Source organism: Triturus cristatus, chromosome 3_2 (genome assembly GCF_964204655.1).
Source record: "Triturus cristatus chromosome 3_2, aTriCri1.1, whole genome shotgun sequence".
Lineage (NCBI taxonomy): Eukaryota > Metazoa > Chordata > Amphibia > Caudata > Salamandridae > Triturus > Triturus cristatus.
In genome coordinates, this window is record NC_140584.1 from 425,068,592 (window position 1) to 425,086,750 (window position 18,159).

Genomic DNA, 18,159 nt, shown 5'->3' on the forward strand with positions numbered 1-18,159 from the left:
TAACTCTGCAAAGACATTTTGATGTTTCTATGATAACTGATGTTATAAGCATCTATAAAAGCCTGTAGAACATCCACTTATCGGTAGGTGTTGCAGGCTCTAAAAATCTCCACATCTTAGATTTTAATGTTCTGTTAAAATGCTCAATAACAGCAGCTTTTACCTCCATGTGCATTACAAAATGGTGAACAGCGAGCTGTTTTATTAATTTTTCTAACAAATTGTTTGAAAAATCTTTTCCGGCATCAGTTAGGAGTTTTTGAGGGGTTAACCCTTTCCTGAAGATGACTTAAATGGCCGTTGTGACGCTAGTACCACTTTTAACACTTAGGGGGTGATGATGATGGTGGTGAACCCGCCAGCGGCAGCCTGCCGTTGGAGGGTTTACCGCCATCGTGCAGCCAATTACCACCCACCAGATAAGAATGGCGGGCAGTGTGCTGGCAGACGGAAAGCCCTTCCGCCACGGGTCTGACACAGGCAATCATTACGATTGCCTGTTGGACTCACCGGCATCCACAAAATGGTGGCTGCCACTTTAGGATGCTGCATCCCCACCAGCCTGTGTATGGCGGTTAAACTGCCGTTCAAAGGCAGGGGGGATGTACTTTGGGGCCCATTGCGGGGCCCCCTTGTGCAGGGGCATGTTCATTTTGAATTTGGCAGGTACCTATGGTGCCTCCCTACAGTTCCCTGCACCAGGTGGCAGGCACTGTGTGGTGCCTGCAACGTACTGCAGAGAAATGCACAAAATGCATTTTTGCCATTGCGGCGGGTGCTGCAGCCAACAGCACCCGCTGCAATGGTAAACATGCACGACGTGACCGCCACAGTGGCATTCGCATTGTAATTGCATGTGCGGGACCTCCAGCATATGGGTGGGAGGTCCAGATTCCCAGGATGATGGCAGACGGACTTAAGTCCATCCTCCATCATAATCACCCCCATAGTGCTTCTGCAAAGGTGTACTTGGTAAATATATCTATTACCGTTAATGTATTTTGAGCTCCGTTATTATGCTTGGCAAGATGTTGAAGATTGATTATGTCCAGCTACCATTGATAATCTGGCTGAGCATTAACAATGTTCTGTCTGCTCTTAAAAAGCCAGATGGCTGGCTTGTGAAGTGAACACGCTTCTTCCCCAGAAAACCAGGTCTTCGCCTGCTTTCTCTTTACCAGCCTATTTTGAACTAGAGCTCTTCTAAACCGAGTTTTAGCACTTACGAAGCTTCCGACCCCACTTGTATCATAATAAAGCTTCCTTAACCCGTCCCCAACATGTTTTCAGCTCCTGCGTCCTGTGAAATGAATGACAATAGTGTAAGAGCATTTTAATAAAATTAAGAATGTTAGCAACACATAACCAGGGCATACTGTACAGTTTCATGTTACATGTCTTGTCATTGTTGTTGGACAGTTTTCTGACTTTTCTCTACACATACATAATATGACACATGCTACATACCTTACTGGGAGCTTGGCAGATTGTTTGCCTCAGTGTCACAGGTTTTTACATTTTTATAGCTATAAGCTCAACAGCTCTGGAAAGCACTTCCTGTTCACCCCTCCTATAACCTTGTACACTCAGGATGCAGATGGCATTCAAAAGATTGTAAAATTATCTGTTGTACAATACACAACCTTTATTTGTGAAATAATCTTCATTCAGCAGCTCCAAAGAGATATGTAAGCTGGTCATCAGTGATAGTGTTAACTCCCTCATATGGCATTTGTACGTGCTCCAGTATTCATCCGTTGCAGGTAGCCATGCATTAATACACAAGCTGGCTATGAATGTAGGACTACCAGACTCTATCGCTGTGGGCGGCTCACCAAGTTTCAGATAGCGCAGAGTTACGGGTTGTATTTTAGCTTTTCTTTCTTTAAACAACACAGATACCAATCTGGCAATATGCATGTTTCCTGGATGTAACTCAAAAGCATCTTGCGCACCGACATTTTGATGCTTGTCCTAAAAGTGAGTAAGTATGTAATGTTGAATAATACAATAATGACAAGCTACCAGGGGCCTCGTCATTTTTTCAAACAGGACTAAAGAGCTGACTCGTCTATTTTTAAAATAATTATTGCACATATGTTTTTCTATTGTCCTTTCTGTCATCGTTCCAACAAAATATGTGCACAAACCTTGCATACGACAGAGTTTTGAGCTCGTCTCGCTCAAGTATCAGATCTCCTTGAGTTTGGCCGACATGACCATGATCAAATCAGGGTGGACATTTTTCTTTTCCTTGAATAAACCATACACCAACCTTAACAGTTTACATACTTTGTGCGGGTCTAGCAAGCTACATATATGATAGATTGTACTTGAAGTGTATTAGTCGTGTAGACACTTGTGAGCCTCCTGTTGTGGATCATTAATTTTATGGCTGGAACAGAGGTTATGATAGTCACATTTGACACACGTGTTCAAAACAATCGCAGCAAAACCTTTAATAGGCCCTATGGCGTCGTAGGGTATGCCTCGAGCTTCCTTTTCAAAATCTGAAATATAGGTACAAACGCATTTCTTGTGCACCTTTTTGCTTTGGATTGTGGAACTTTCAGTTTGTTTTGAACAGCATAAGCAGTACACATTTACGCCGTTAACCTTTGGTAGTGTCCCCTCGACCAAGGCTCTTTTTGCTGATGCTTTCTACAGTTGAAAAAAGTTAGACAGACTGTTAGTTAAACATAAAATAAAGCTGTTTATATGGTATGAGTAAGTGCCTATAACAACCTTTACTAACCTTGTAATTTTCGTGGTGGCTCTGAAGGCTTGAGAGTCGCTGAAGTCCATTGAGGCATAACCGGCATAGGAGTTCGCACACGGTTGTTGCACGACAATAGCCTACGAAGCTGATTCCTCCTGAAACCCCATATCCTCATAGACCGGAGTTAGGAGCTGTTATAGATTCTTCACCATCTTCCACGGCGATTAAGTTGTTTCCAGATTTGCATCATTACCTCCTCGTTAGTCTTCCTCGCCACATGACTAACACAGTGAGCTTCAGCTCCACACCAGAACCCTCCAAAGCAAAAAAGTCAGCCTCCCATGCCTCCCATCCCTTCCCAATATGGCCGACCCATTACACCCATGACCCCTATAAGAGGCGGGCCGGCCCGACCCATCAGCCTGTTTTTATTTGTTCTGCGCACGTCTCTCCAGATGCATCAGGTAAGTGGTGCCTGCTGTAGCAGGTACGTGGGTCTCAGGTTGGAGGTCCTGCTCTAGTGGACCCTAGGGGCTTGGACTCGGTTTGTTTCCCCCTGCTTATGGCCCCCGGTATGTTTGCTTAGGCGTTGGATTAAGGTTTCACTTGATTCCTCCTTCGAGCCGGTTAGGCTCTGCTTTAGCGAGCCGTGGGTTTTTCAGGGGGGGCGGGGATGCGTGGGGGCTGTTCTTTCCATGCCCTTTTCTGTGTTTCCCTGGGCTTTCCCACTCAAGTTTGGGGGCATTTGTATGGCTCCGTGCCTTCTGTGCCTCGCTGTAACTCCCCCCTTCTTCGGGCACGTTTTTGGGTCCTGTTTCCGGGTCCCATTGTTTTTTTTTCCGGCCCGTTGATTCCGCCGCCCGCCTTTCATTGACGTGCGGGCGGCGGCTGTTCGGCGATGTCCGTGTGTGGGTTTGAATGCGTTGCATTTCTCCTCTGCCTACCTGCCTCCCCCGGGTCTCTAGATCGGGCGGGGGATTCACGTTGCTGTTTTTGGCCCCGAGCCGCGATTTGCGGCGTTGCGCCTCCCGCTTCGGCGCGGGGGCGGGCGGCAGCTCTGCGTGGTTGGGGCCCGGCGCTGCTGGGTCCTTGTTTGTGTGCCGCTTCCGCCCGCCTTCCCGTCCAGGTGCCGTGGCGGGCAGGGGCTGGGGGGCCTGGCTTGCAGTACGGGGTTCGAGTCTTGGTGATCCTGCGATTCTGGGCTATTCGCTTGTTTCCCCGTGCCTAACCCACTCATGTTACGTAACTGGTGCTATGTACAGCGCTCTGATACCTTAAGGTGTCGGTCTCGGTCGGCTCTGGACCTTCCGGCTTGGGACTCCCCATGCCGTTTCTGTTACGGGGCTACGTGTCTGCGTTGCTTCCTGTGCGCTGTTGGTTCTTTATGTTTCCCGCTCTGGGCCGGCTCGTTGGGGCGGGGTTTGATTTGTTCCGCGCTGGCTCTCCCTGGTGTTTTCTCATGCCTTCTTTTCTGCCCGCTTGAGGTGCCGGAGTCGGGGGGGGTTGCTGGTCCTGTGCCTATGGTTGTAACAGATCTCACGGGACTGGGGTTTGTGTCCCGCATATGCTACGGTGTGTCGTACGTTTGCTGCCTTTCATGCTCTTCTTTGCTTGGTGGAGTATGTTGAGTGCTGACCACACTTAATGCTCTGAGACGCCGGTCGTCTCGCTTTTTTGTGATGTCTGGCTCGCGCGCATGCACGCTGGTCCTTTTCACGCTACGGCTCTCCCTGGTCTTGCAATGTCGCTGCTTGCTCTTTCTGGTGTATAGGCGCTGGCGTTTCCTTCGGTTCGGTCTGTACAGTGTCACTGTGGCCTTTTGGTTATGCCCCTGGGCTCTTGCTCTCTGGGTTTCATGTTCATTTCCCGTTGCTTCTGTTTGAACGACATGGTCGCCGGTTCGGATCCCCGGGGGTCGCTCGGCCCTTCGTCCTTCTGTGGTAGGTGAGTTGTAGCCTTTGATTGTCCTGCTCCTGGGGCTTCTCGGTTTCCATGGCTTTGCTTCACTGTCTCCCTTGCGGGGGTGCTGGGTCAGTGGATGTTTGGGCCTGATCGTCCTTCCTGCGCACGATGGGGGTGCTGGCTGGGTGCTTGACTCTTCCTCCTTCGGTTCTGTGTTGCCATCTCTTGGCTGCTGTGCCATGCGGGTCTGGTCGCCCCGTTGGGTGCGTTGTTGTGTTCCGTTGGCCTGGTGGCTTGGTGGTCTGTTGCGTCCACTTCGGGCGCCTGTGTTGTCCTCTTGATCTGACTCTGTCACTACGGCCGTGTGTGGGGGTGGGATGCGCCGCCCGCCTTCCCTTCGGGGGCGGGCGGTGGTGGTTGTATGCGACTGTCAATTACTCCGCTGTCGTCCCTCCTGCGCAGGGGCGGTGTGTTGCCTTCTTCTCCCCCCACTTCTGCTGCCCTCACCTCCCGTCGGCCTCTGGTGGGTGGTCGTCTTCCTGCCCCGGTTGGTTCGGGGATTCCGGGTGGAGGCCCGGTTCTGTCGGGCTCACTTGCTGGTTCCCCCTCCTTCTGGCCCTCGCGGTCCTGCCGTACGCTCCCCCCTCCCCCGCCGCCTTGTGCTTGATGCCCTGCTGTAGCGGGCTCTGGGGTTTGGGTTTTGGCGTTTGGCTGCCCCTCTCTGTGGGGGCGGCTGTGGGCTTGTCTGTTTTTCCGGCTGTTGTGCCTGTGATCGTGTGGGTCCCTCGGCCCCCTCTGTTGTGGGTGTCCTGTTAGGGGCACGGGGCTCGTTTGGCTTTCGGCTTGCCGACAGTGTCCGCTCTGTACCCCGGGTACTTTCGTCCTGTGGACTCCTGTTCCCGCCTTTGTTGTGCGGGGTCTGTCCCTGGCGGTTGCTGGTTGTGGGGCCTTCGGCCTTACCACCCTGATTGCGCCTGGTCTCATCTGCTCTCAGCGATTAAGCAGGGTCTGGCCTGGTTCGTACCCGGATGGGAGTCCGCCTGGGACTGCGCTATGGGGTCCTTCTTGGGCTCGGCCTGTCTTGTCCGGGTCTGCGGCTTTGCCGCTCCCTCTTCTTCCTGCTCCCTGTCTCGGCGGGCAGCTCTTCCGCCCTTTTCCGGACAGCTTCCTGCTGTCTCCGTACTTCTCCTTGCCCCCTGGGGGTTGGGGTTTTTGTTGTGGTGTTTCTGTTCGGACCCTCTGGTGGGGTGGGCATTCTGTCCTTTGTCTGCTGGGTTGCTTTTGGCGGTCTCGCTTGTCCTTCTCTGATCGGATCCTGTCATGGGGTTTGATTTGTTCCCCTGGTTTTTCCTGTTGGGGTTGTCTGCCTTGGTGGGGGCCTTCCTCGTATCATGTTTTGGGTCTTGTTGCCTGGCAGTTTTTCTCCTTCCGGTTGGTCTCGGTGCCTCTGGCCCTTCCTTGGTGCGGTTTGCCCCGGGCCCTTCCCGCTCTCTGTCCTGGTGCGGCTGGGTGCATCCTGCCCTTTGGCGGCTTTTTGTTTCCCTGGGGGGCATGCTTGGGTTCCTGTGCTGTGCTGGGTCAGTGGTTTTCCCTGTGGGCGGTTTTCCCGTCTGGCTTCTGTTTCCCGTTCCTTGGATTCTCTGGGGTTTTCCCCTACCTTGCTGGCCCTGCCTCATGCTCCCGGGTGTTTGGGGGGTTCGCCCTGTTGGTTGCTGCCTGTGTGGCGGTGTTCTTCTGGGTCCCTTTGGTGCTGTTTGCTTCCTTTGGGTCTCCGGTGTTGGCTCTTAGGCCTTCTCGTCCTGGCTCCCGGACTGGGGTCGCTCTGACCATTTGGTTGTGGTCTTTGCCTCTGGCTCTGCGGGTTGAGTGTTCGTTCCCTGGTCTTTGGCTGGTACTGGGTATTCCCTGGTTTTGGTTGGGAGTTGTTTGGGCCTTTGCGCTTTCCTGAAGGTCCTTCTTCTTCCGGGGATTCTGTGCTTGTTTGGCCTGGCCGGGCTTTTTGTCCTGTTGGTGGTGCTCGCATGGGCCTGCCCCTGCTTTCTTTTTCCCTTTCTGGTTTTTGTTTCCAGCTGTACTGTTGGGTGTCCGGGAGTGCTGGTGCCTTTGGTTCTATGCTCCCTGACGGGCCCTTGCGCTTCCGGTGTGGCTTGTGTCCTCGTCTTTTGTCCCTGGTTTTGGGGTTCCGGGGCCTGTTGGCTCTGGTGGCTCCCGGGGGGTCTTGGCATGACTCAGGTTCGGTTTTCGGCCTTCCCCTCTGTCCTTCTCTCCTTTGGTGTGTTTCTGCCTGTGGCTTTTTTTCTCCCGGTGCTTTCCCGTTTTCAGTCGGTTCCTCGTTGTCGGGCTGAGCGGGTTCTGGTTGTTGCTCTGGCTGCCTGTGTGGCCGCCTGGGTGCTCGCTTCGGCGGCTCGCTTGGTCCCTGTGCGGGGCGGGCTCGGTCCGTCGCGCTGCTTTTTCCCTGCCTTCTGTGCGTGGGTGGACATGTGGGTTCTCCGCTTTCCACTGTTGGCTGGTTGAGTTCCCTTGGTGGCCGGGTCTCTTCGGTGTCGTTTCCGACGCCATCCTGGGTCTTTTTGCTCCCTTGTTCCTGCCTGGGTTCTCTCCTTGGGGTCGCAGTCCCTTCCAGGGGGTACTTTGTGTGACTGGGGTGTTTTCCCCTTCTGTTTCTCTTCTGCGCCCCTTTCCTTTCTTGCGGCTCTTGCCAGTTGTTTGTATCCGTCTGGTCCGCTGGCCCGTTCCTCTGGTGGTTTCGGCTCTCTCGCGGGTGGTGGTCTCCCTTGCGGGGTTGCTGTGTTTCTCGGACTGCGTCTTTCTTTCTGCTGCAACTTTTTTGTTGGGTTGCTGTGGTGGGGTTGCCCTCTGTTCATTCGGTTCCCCTTTTTTGGGGTTTTTGATGCCCTCTTTCGGGGTGTCCGTTGGCCGGTCCTGGTGTGTTTGGTCCGGCTTGCTCTCTGGGCCCTGTTTTCTGTGGCCTTTGGCTCCGTGCGGTCTGGTCTGGAGCCTTTCTCTGTCCCCCTTTGGCTTTTGCTTGCGGCTGGTTCCTGCCGGCGCTTCATGTCTCTGGGGTCCGGGTTTTTGTCCTTCCCGGTGTCTTTCAGTCCCGGGCTGGTTCTTCCTGCTCGTGGTTGCCTCTCCCCTGGGTGGTCCTTCCGCTCGTTCTGGCCTGTTGGGTTTTGCCCTCGTTCGTGGGCGTCCCCTTCTGGTCTGTTGGTTTCTTGTGAGTTTCCATGAAGCCGCTTGGCTTTGGTATGTGCTCACTGTGTTAGTCATGTGGCGAGGAAGACTAACGAGGAGGTAATGCCCCGATTACTTACCGGTAATCTTCATTACTCCGAGTATAGTCTTCCTCGCCACATGAGTTCCCATCCCTCCCTCCCTGTCTGGCTATCGGCTTCATGTTGTGCTTGGTAGTTTCGGGCTGATGGGTTGGGCCGGCCCGCCTCTTATAGGGGTCATGGGTGTAATGGGTCAGCCATATTGGGAAGGGATGGGAGGCATGGGAGGCTGACTTTTTTGCTTTGGAGGGTTCTGGTGTGGAGCTGAAGCTCACTGTGTTAGTCATGTGGCGAGGAAGACTATACTCGGAGTAATGAAGATTACCGGTAAGTAATCGGGGCATTACTCGAGGCTTCGCTGCCACTGCTGGAGCCCTTAATATGGAACATCAGTAGTGGCAAATCCTTGGAGCTGAGCGTTTCCAACTGCCGGCAGAGCTACTCATCAAAACCAGTGATGTTGTGAGCACGTCACCAGGGTGATGTCACAACAGACTCGACCCAGCATGGTCATGTGAAACAATGAGCCCCCCCCACTGGAAGTGACGTCACTGCCAGGGAGGGGCCCCAGAGGCCCAGAAGTACCGGTAATGAAGTGACGTCACTTCTGGGGCAGGATTACTATCACTTTTTCCTTTTAATCTTTCCAGTACCGCTCTGAATAGAGAGGTTAGTCTCATGGCATTATTTTGATTGTACCTATTGCGACAGCCTGTCGAACTAAGCTTCCGATTGTAGAGCCAGCAGGAGCGCTGCCTTCGGAAAGAGGATGGTCTGCCTGACTCTTAATACAGCAAGCAGGCCGAGGGGGTTTACCGAAAATGACTCTGCCACATTTGTGATAGAGTACCCTGTCTGCCAACTTTAAATCAGGCCCTAATTGTGTTTTCAACATAATATTAAGTGTAGATTACATAGACGAGTTAAATATTGAGTTAGAACTTGAAGGAGTCAAAGAATCATTGTAAGTTACAGGCTGAGCTCTTTTACTAAGCTCAGAGTCTTTGAGCTTCTTGTTCCATAAAGAAAGTTCCCTATATAGGAACCCACTAAGCTACCTTACTAGTATAAAAATGTGTGATCTACAGATTTCACGCTATGCTCTGCACCTAGCCTATTAATCCTTTATGCCGTTTTAAATAATGATTTCAGCATAGGGCCAAAGATCAGACCTCTGCAGCGTGTGCACTGACCCACCTGAGCTGCACTAGTTTTATGATACCTTGGTGGATACATATAGGTGTCCCAGCAGGTTGCTTAGCCCTCTAAGTTGGCCTAACATGTACGCTGTTTCTGACTCCAGTACCACTTTACGATTTTTGCTATTGCCTTTCTTTGGGTGCAGACTTTGTCGAAATAATGAATACTTACTTGCAAACCATTGGACGATAGTCAGGACTCTTTTCCTCGGGGCTCTGCCTTCCTGCCCTTTGCCCTGCAATTTGTGACATCTCAGAGTACATATGTTATTTCCATTTTCAGCACTGTACACAGTCCTTCTTTAATAAACCTAAGCATCCTTGCAACGGAGCAACCCTTTGCCCTTTGGACTAGCGCAAGCCTTCTCTGAAGAGAAGTCAGCTCTCGAGGGCCTCTTTACCTGAGATGGACACGAACTAAACTCCCCGAACATCCAAATAGCTGCAACCCATCACAATCCGACCATGGAGTTTTTTTCATGAGGACAAAGGTCACCCCCCATGAGTCAGCCCGGCCTCATTTAGAAAGCTTCCATTCTCCCAGTCCCACCGCTTGTTAGCTTCTGTGCCCAGCCTGCCTAGGAGAGCGGATCTAATTAAACGGATGCTACCACCTCTTCTCAGCTCATGAATTCATTTAAATAGACCTTATTGAAAGCTCTTGGCTTAAAAATGCTACATTCAGCCATTGGCTTCATCTAGCCACGCCAGACCATACCACATTCAAACGCAAGTGAGGGAGGTTGTTCTCTGGGTCCCTTTCAGCGACGGCTTCTCCGCAATGGCGGAGGAGCGTCACCCCACTGCCTAGCTCAGAGCCAGATAATGAAAAATAAAACAATGTTCTAGCATCGTTTTATTTTTCATTGTCTGCTCTGAGCCAGCTCTGTAGAAAGAGGTGGGGCGGAGGCATGGGAGGGGGAAAAGGAGTGCTATCTGCACTCCCTAAGTGCGCATATGTGTTTTCGTCAGCCTCCTCAGGCCGATCAAAACGCACATGCGCATTTAGGTTTCTCCAGCCCGGCTGCATTGAGCAGCAGGGCTGAAGAAATCCCACAGACTTCCTGACCTGAACAGACCGTCTTTTTAGTCCACTCAGGCCAATCCCTGCGCTGCTCTGCAGCATGGGGATTGGATGGGAGTCTGTCCAAGGGGCTGCTGGCGGCTCCAAGTAAGTTCTTTTTGTAAAAAAAATCATATATTATTACTAACCCCCCGTGCGACTCAACACCTTCCGCAGTCACTCCAACCGCCTCACCACCCTTTGTTCATAGCGGCCGCCACTGGTCCCATCTGTTGACTTCTCCGGCTAAAAAAGAGCACCCACTGCAGCTCCAACATACTTCACCCTAGAATACAGGGGCAGATTTAATAGAATTCCATGCAACCCATCTCAGCAAGGCAAGTTGCTGTGCTGCTTTGCATAAATGGGAGAAAGCTGAAGAGCGCCATATTTATAAAGATATGGCACTGTTCAGCTCTCTCTCCCTTTACTGGCACACTTGTGACTGCCTGGTGCCAATGCAGGCACCTTTGCATCATGTTGCAAGGGTGCCTGTGTTGTGGTCGGGATTGATTTCATGCAGTAAGGCAAACATCCTCAACACGAAAACATTCCTCGAAGACATATTCCTACTTCTATGTGTGCTGCAGAATGCCAATCCTGGGTAGGCACAGCATTTTGGCCCAAACCCAGGTTTACTGGATTTAGTAAATCTGGTATTGCATCAAAATACACGAAAGGATGCGTGGAAATGACCATGCTCCACCGATATAATGTTAACCAACGCAGTGTAATGCAATGCAGCACAAGGCAATTGTCCTTATATGGCTTTGTAAATGCAGACTGACATTTTGTGTAACATTTGCTCTAAAAAAACCTGGTGCAATCACAACACAAAATCTTGTCTCTAGGACTAACGTCTGTAAACAGATAACGGGAGCGAGACTGAATCCCAAGCCATCCTACCCATCCCTGCAAAGCAAGGGAGTACCCTTTCTGCAGACTGATGAGCATTGTACTCACTGCATGTCTGTCTCAATCATGTACGCCATGAAACGAGGTACCTCCCATGATATACAGAGAGGATACGTGTGCTGTGAGGCAGCTGGCCAGCGAGTACTAGTTCTGTGCCCACCTGGCCTCAGGACACACCACAGTTATCTAATTTTGATGCAAATATGATCTGAGCACAGTTCCCGTACATGGGCTGTTATCTGCAATACATTTTCCATTGCAATACAAAAACAAGCATTGGCATAGCCAATAGGTCTCGCCTTTGGGACTTTATAAGTGTTTAGCCATGCAACACTTGATGTTGTTGCACCAAGGATATTGTGGCGGATAACTAAACACTTATAAGGTCCCAAAGGCGAGACCTACTGGCTATGCCAATGCTTGTTTAGGACTTGTGCCCTGCCTAGATGGTGGTGTCTGAGGGGCTTGAAACACTACGAGTTGACAACAGCAACGCAGTGAACAATCTTCTTGCAAAAGGCATAAAGAAAAGCTGTGATAGAAGCAGCACTGCCCACACTTGCTCATGAAACCACAGTGATGGCAGCAGTTGCTTCTCCAGATATAGATAAGCAAGAAAACAACAACAGATCTGCCGTCATGAGCAGGAAGTTTAACAGCTGCAGCACTGGTTGTAAACATACATAAAGAGTAAGAACAGGTAAGAAGGTACATAAGACGACAACATGAAGACAGCATGCTTTACAAATCTAGAATTACGTTACAGTACCAGTGTGCCCTGCAGAAAGCAAGTGCGTTAACACCGGTACTACCCACATCACTTTGTTATACTCGCACTGCTACCTCCACTTTCAAATTTTTAAAGCAACGTTACTTCCTCCGAAGTCATTCATGTAGTGCAGTACCACAGTCATGCAGTGTTACAGTACTGTATTAACAGTGTCACGGCGTGAAAGCAGCACGGTCACCTCCACACTCCAACACAGCATGGCAGTTGCCGTACCAGCTCTCAGCCGGCTACCTGCCATAAAGAAATACTGAGTAAGAACCAGGTATGACATCTGTCCCCACATGCGTGACAGCAGCAGGACCCCCTGTACATCCATAAAGAAAATGTAACAGTATCAGCGCTTTCATCAAGATGTATAAGTTGTGCAGGAAAGAAAATTACTTTAAAGTGTACCGAAACAGCTAACCGGCATACTACTACAATGCACAGGTAGACACATAAAAACATGCTCTCCCATCGTATCACTCACTTCTCATCTCCCGGTGGAGGGTGTCGAATGCCACATATGGCCTCATCCCGGCCAAAACAAGAGATAGTCGGAAAGATAGTCTACTCAGAATGTCAGGCAGCCTCGGAGGGCGTCTGGGTGGAAGCTTGAGTCGTCCGTATCATCCCAAAGAAGACTGCAATTGGTTAGCTCGTGCTATTGACCCCGGAAGAGACCGCCCCAGCTACTCATGAGACGCTATTCCAGCCACTAAGATTCTTTGCCACGGGGTTGACTTTAGCACTAGGGCGCTAACTTCAGGTTGGATTGCTAGTTTTGAGTAACGCCTAACAATCCATGGTGTTCCCGGGTGCCCAGAATGCTGGGATGTGCTTGGATGGAATCCGAACATATTGAAGCATTGAGAGGAGGGCCCCGGCTCAGAGAAAACTGACCACCCCTAACGGTCACCAGATCACTGCATGGACTCGCTGGGACAACATCATATGCTTATCGGTGCAGGGGTGAAGTAGAGACTACGACTTGGCAGCCTCGAGGACGGTGCTTGCAGCGCCGGGGCCCGACGCGAGGTGAGCCAGTTACCTGCCGCTGGAGAGTGGGGAATAAGCATTGGAATGGGCATGTGCGTTGAAAGGCCTCCAGGGGAGACAGCCATCACACAACAAGGGTTAAAGCACACACAAAAGTAAACAAGCTGTTTACTGCTCGTGGGCGTATATGGTTTGCATGCTATGCAAGCATAATGGAAGGGGATGGGATGTTCTGTGCGGCTGCGACCGGGAGTTGTGTGCACGCGCAAAAATGAAATAAACAAGCATTGGCCGCGCGACGCGGGAAGCTTGTAGTAATGTTAAAAAAAAAAAACACGCTGGTGATGCGTGGGCGCGCACAGCAGCACGTGAAAGTGATCGCGCTGGAAGGGAGGCAGATTGTGGCTGCACGCGTGCACGCTCGCGTGAACGCAAGCGCTAGGCCACCAAAAGCCTGTGGCAGCACTTTGGAAACCCGTACACTAAATGTCTCGCAGAGTAGCGCATGCGCTGGCTCAGCGAGACCTAATGAAAGAATAGTTATGGAAAATATATATCCAGACATTATGAGAAAGGAACTGGTATGGTTCATGGATGCCTGCCAACCAGGTGAGTAGCTACCACTTGCGCAGCTGGTGCGATGCACCGGGGGTCAAGAGGTGGGAGGGTTTCCAGTCGGCCCTGCACCAACTGATGCCATTTCAGGGCCTGCCTGTTATGATTTTTTTGATTTTTAAACACAGTGCATTCCAGGGACTTGGCTGTGTTTACTTTTCAGGTGGACGGGTACAAATGGAATAGAGATAAAGAAGAGAGAGGAATGGGACGAAAGTAGTGTGAAAGAACAGGTGGAGGGCAGGAAGAGATAACAGAATGGGAGAAGGAAATAGGTTGAGCGAGAGAAAGAAACAGGAGATCAGAATGAGCAAAATGGGCAAAGAAAAAGGAAGAGGAATGAACTAGCAATAAGGAGAGAAAGGAGGAAGGAGATGAAGATGCGCCAGAGATAGAAGAGGGGAAATCGAGGGAGAGAGACTGTGGAAGGGGATAGAGAGGGAACTTTAAATAGGTGAGGGAGATGAGAAGAGGGCGGGCTGGAGCTGGAGAGGTGAGATTGAGACTAGGGGTGGGCGGAATTTGCGAAAGCGACTTTCACAAATTATCGCGAAAATGTTAAAAATCTCCGCAAACAAGCGGAAATATCGCGAAGATGCGGAAGTTTTTTTCCGGCATGTTCGCGAGATTTTCTGCATGGTTGCGGGTCGCCAACTTAGCCATGTGGTTGATTACGGGCGCGGCCATCTTGTTTTCAGTTGTCTCGCGGTGCATGATCGCGAGAAAAAAGACGTGATCGCGCGACGCATGACGTCACTGCGGACGCGAACTGTCGCGAGACAGCGCAAATGGCTAAAACAATACAACATCTCATGGAGAACGCGACCGGATCGGGAAAACTTGTCGGCGAACGCGGGGATTCAGGTAAGGCGATCGCGCGCGCGCGAGAATGTATTATTTTACAGCGCGAGCAAGAACCAAATTATCGCAAAGCTGCGGAATGCGGAAATTTTGACATTTCCGCGCTCTCCGCGGAACGCGGAAATGCCAAATTATCGCAAATTCCGCAAACGGAACGGAAATTTTGCCCAGGCCTAATTGAGACGAGACCTGTAAATTACATTAGTGTAGCAGGTGCAGCAACACCGGGGTCCAGGGGCTTGATTGGCGAGCTGCACCTCATTTATAGCAGTATTTTAATACCAGCTGCAGGGCCTAGTTCCATTGCTTGCTCTATGGCCTTATGACTCCCAAGCTACGTCAATGGTGGCACAAAGGCCCGCCTCAGGTGAAAGACTCCAGATTTTTAAATCAGCAAATGGTTTTAATTCAGATTTCTCCGGCCGAATAATGCTCCCAATTCAAAGCAACGGGTAAATTACATCCCCCCGCCCCCAGATTTTTTTTTTTCAAAAGCTTCCTCTTTCTTGTTTCCAAATGTTGGCCTGTGCGATTCTGCTATCTCTCTTTCACGTCGCCATGTGGCATGTCATCAGTCAGTCAATCCAGGCTTCCTTATATAGAGTGCCCTGAGCTCGCGTCAGTGCCAGTATGGCTTTGTGAATTATTTATGGGTACTCTCATAAATGTGTTTGACGCCCACACTAGTTGACCCCCAATTAAGCAATGTGTGAGTAGAGTTAAAAGAGAGGCTTTACCTTTAGTTTTGCCCTCAGTTTCTTTTCTTCCCAGGGCTGTCAGCGCATTTTGTAGGACGATAATGAGGAACAATATTTATGTTGGTTTTTTTTAAAATTCTGTTTATTATAAAGACTTCGACAACAAGGCATAGTTTCACAGTATCACAACATAGGTAAAGGCAAACACAAGGATTCATCAATACACAATATTTTTTTGCAGTTGGAATTACGGGGAAGGGGAGACATCTAAATCATTCATGGGGGGGGGGTACATGTTTCACCTCCAGATCTTGGACCAAGTATTTATGTTTTTAACTATCGCAGAGTTTTTCTCAATCAGTAGGCCATTTTTCACTTATTTGAAATTAATTTACACCAATAAACAGATTTGCAGCTTGCACGGTCTGCCAATTGTCATTTTAAGGACTCTCGTTTTACAACTTGGAACTGAATCGTACACGTGACTAACAGGACACCATGGTGCTGGTTCCCGAGTTCCTACAACTTTTGGTATAATGAGGCATTTGGAGGTGATGTCAAATGCCAGATACCCTTATGTTGATGGAGTCAAAGAGCAGACGTTTCATACCAAGATCCCTGGCTTGTAGGTTGCAGGAGAAGGATGCTTACTGCACACCCAGGTCTCTGTCTGCATATAAACTCTTGCCTTTAAGGGGCTCCGGCTCAACTTCAGAGATGTCTGTACCCTGCAGGTATCCTTGCACCCGGGGCAGATAGTGTAAACCTAGGTGCATGTGAAACCAGCTCCGGGAGTTACCACAGACTGCAAGGGTATTCAGGGAATCTTGGCACCTCAAGTAGTGCTTCTTGTTGAAGGATGTAGCGCGCTGGTGCACGTAAGTGTGCGGGCCTCGCTAGCGCGCTGCAGAGAAACACGCCAGGCACACTAGTATTTATCAGTCGAAGGTCACGTGCGATCAGAGGCCCTTTTATTTATACCCTCGGACCGAGCTCGGGCACGAGGGGTGATGCGCTGCTACAATGTAGGGTACTGGACGGATGGCCCTCTACATCCCTCCTTTCTTTTAGATGTAAATCAGGGGAGAGGAAAAGTGGAAAAGAGGGAAGAGGACAGAAAACACAAGAACAAAAGTAAATCACACATTAAAGTAGAGTGCCTTGATGGTATAGTCCTTGGCACAGAGCCAAACGGGTGTCCAGCTCTTTCAGCACACAAAGTCTTTCAGCCGTGCTGGGTTTGGTCAGAGCAGATACCGTTGACTTCGGGCAGGCCCTCCCGTGGAGTCTACTGCAGTGTTACCTGGGCACTCCACTGAAGCCTTTCATGCTGGCTCCACCTGAATTGGAGACGAGTGCTTGGTTCTCATCGGTGCTTATGGGAGCTTTCTCAGGCATTATCACCGGTTCTTCGTTCTCTTCCTGAGAAGGCCAGTTGTTACCAGGGGTGCCTTGGGCCTCTTTGAACCTGGATACGTTTCTCACCTCCCTGTGCCTGCCTCGCTGCGCCATGATAATGGTGCCATCTATGTGAGTGACTGTCCACACCTCCTGTTCATAAGGCGTACGAAACTTCCAGCCTGGAAGACGATACTTTAGGACGTCTTGGGATCCTATGCGGATACTTGAAGCTTTGGCCCCTCTGCTTGTGGTCACCTTCTCATTGGTCATTTTCCGTTTCTGCTATGTTTTTTGGATGTCTAAGCCAGGTGGCACCCCTTGGCGAGCACTTCAGCAGGAGAGAGGCTGGGGTGCATCCGGTTGTTGAGTGTGGCGTTTGCCGGGATGCAAGCAGAAATTGGTGGAGGCACGCCTCGGGGTCTTGTTGCTGGTCCACGCTGATTCTGAGAGCCCGTTGAGGGTCCTCATGAACCGCTCTACTTCGCCATCGGCTTGAGGCCACTGCGGGTGATTCGGCGATGTTGGATGGCTCTCAGCTCCAGGAAGTCGTGGAAGTCTTGCCCTTGGAATGGTGGCCGTTGTCTGATTTTATTTCATCTGGCAGCCCGAATATGGCAAATATCCTTTCTAGTGCTGGGTGAACATGATTGAATGCTGTGGACGGCACCAGCTCCACCACTGGGAATTTTGAGGGTGAGTCCATGATGACCATGCAGTACCGCCTGTCCGGGAAGCTCCCAAAGTCGATGCTGATCTTCATCCAAAGCATGTGGCACAGGTCTTTGGTGATTACCAAAGACCTGTGCCAGGGTCACCACCTGTGATGGTACATGGGGGCAGCGTCGAACTTCCTCGTCTACCATGTCATACATGCCGGGGACCCACACTTTCGTATGGAGCCTGGCCTTGGTCTTGGCGGTGCCTTGGTGGCCTTGATGGGTGAGCGCGACCATTCTTTGGCAGAGACTCTCTGGCATCACAATCCGTTGTCCCCTCCAGATTAACCCAGACCCGCTGACGCTGAGTTCATGTTGCACCCTCCAGAGTTGGCGTCTGGAATTTTGGTCCTCACTGGTTAGCATAGAGATTCCGTCCAGGAACCGATGCCACTGCCCTTTTCCCAAGGCCTCCTTCACTCTTCTCATGGTGTTATCTTTGTTCATGGCATTGCGAAGATCTTCTTTGGTCATGGCCATGGGACAGGCATTGTCTTCCACCATGCTTATGAAGGCTTCGGTGCCAGCAGCATCATCCTGTGGCAGTTCCCCATCCGTCGCTGTGGGGTGCCGAGACAGAAAATCAGCAGGCTTGTCCGCCCTGGGTCTGTACAGCACCTGAAAGGAGTATGCTAGCAGCTGGACTGGTCAACTATCAATTTGTGGGGGCACCAGGTGTGTGGTTCTGCTGAACAGCGGCAGAAGAGGTTTGTGGGCGGTTATCACAGTGAAGGGATGGCCACACAGGTTAGGTGGAAGTGTTGGCATGCCCACCTTATGGCCACAGCCTCTCGCTGTATTTGCACATACCTTGTTTCTGTTGGGGATAGGGTTCGGCTGACATATGCCACGGGAGCATAGACTCCTTTTGGTGTCTTCTTGCAGAAGGATCGCCCGACCGGGCTGGCATCAACCACTAGCTCAGTCTTCCTCTTGGGGTGAAAGTATGCCATGGCCGTCTGGTCCAGCAAGGTCTTCTTGATATCTTGAAATGCCACTTCCTCTCTCGGCGTCCACTCCCGTGGCGTGC

The 18,159-nt window shown here is 50.9% G+C and overlaps 1 pseudogene; it reads right to left on the bottom strand.

The window, feature by feature from the left end:
- Positions 1-1,974: 1,974 nt before the first annotated feature.
- On the bottom strand, positions 1,975-4,045 carry LOC146857487 (uncharacterized; annotated as a pseudogene).
- Between the last annotated feature and the right edge of the window lie 14,114 nt (positions 4,046-18,159).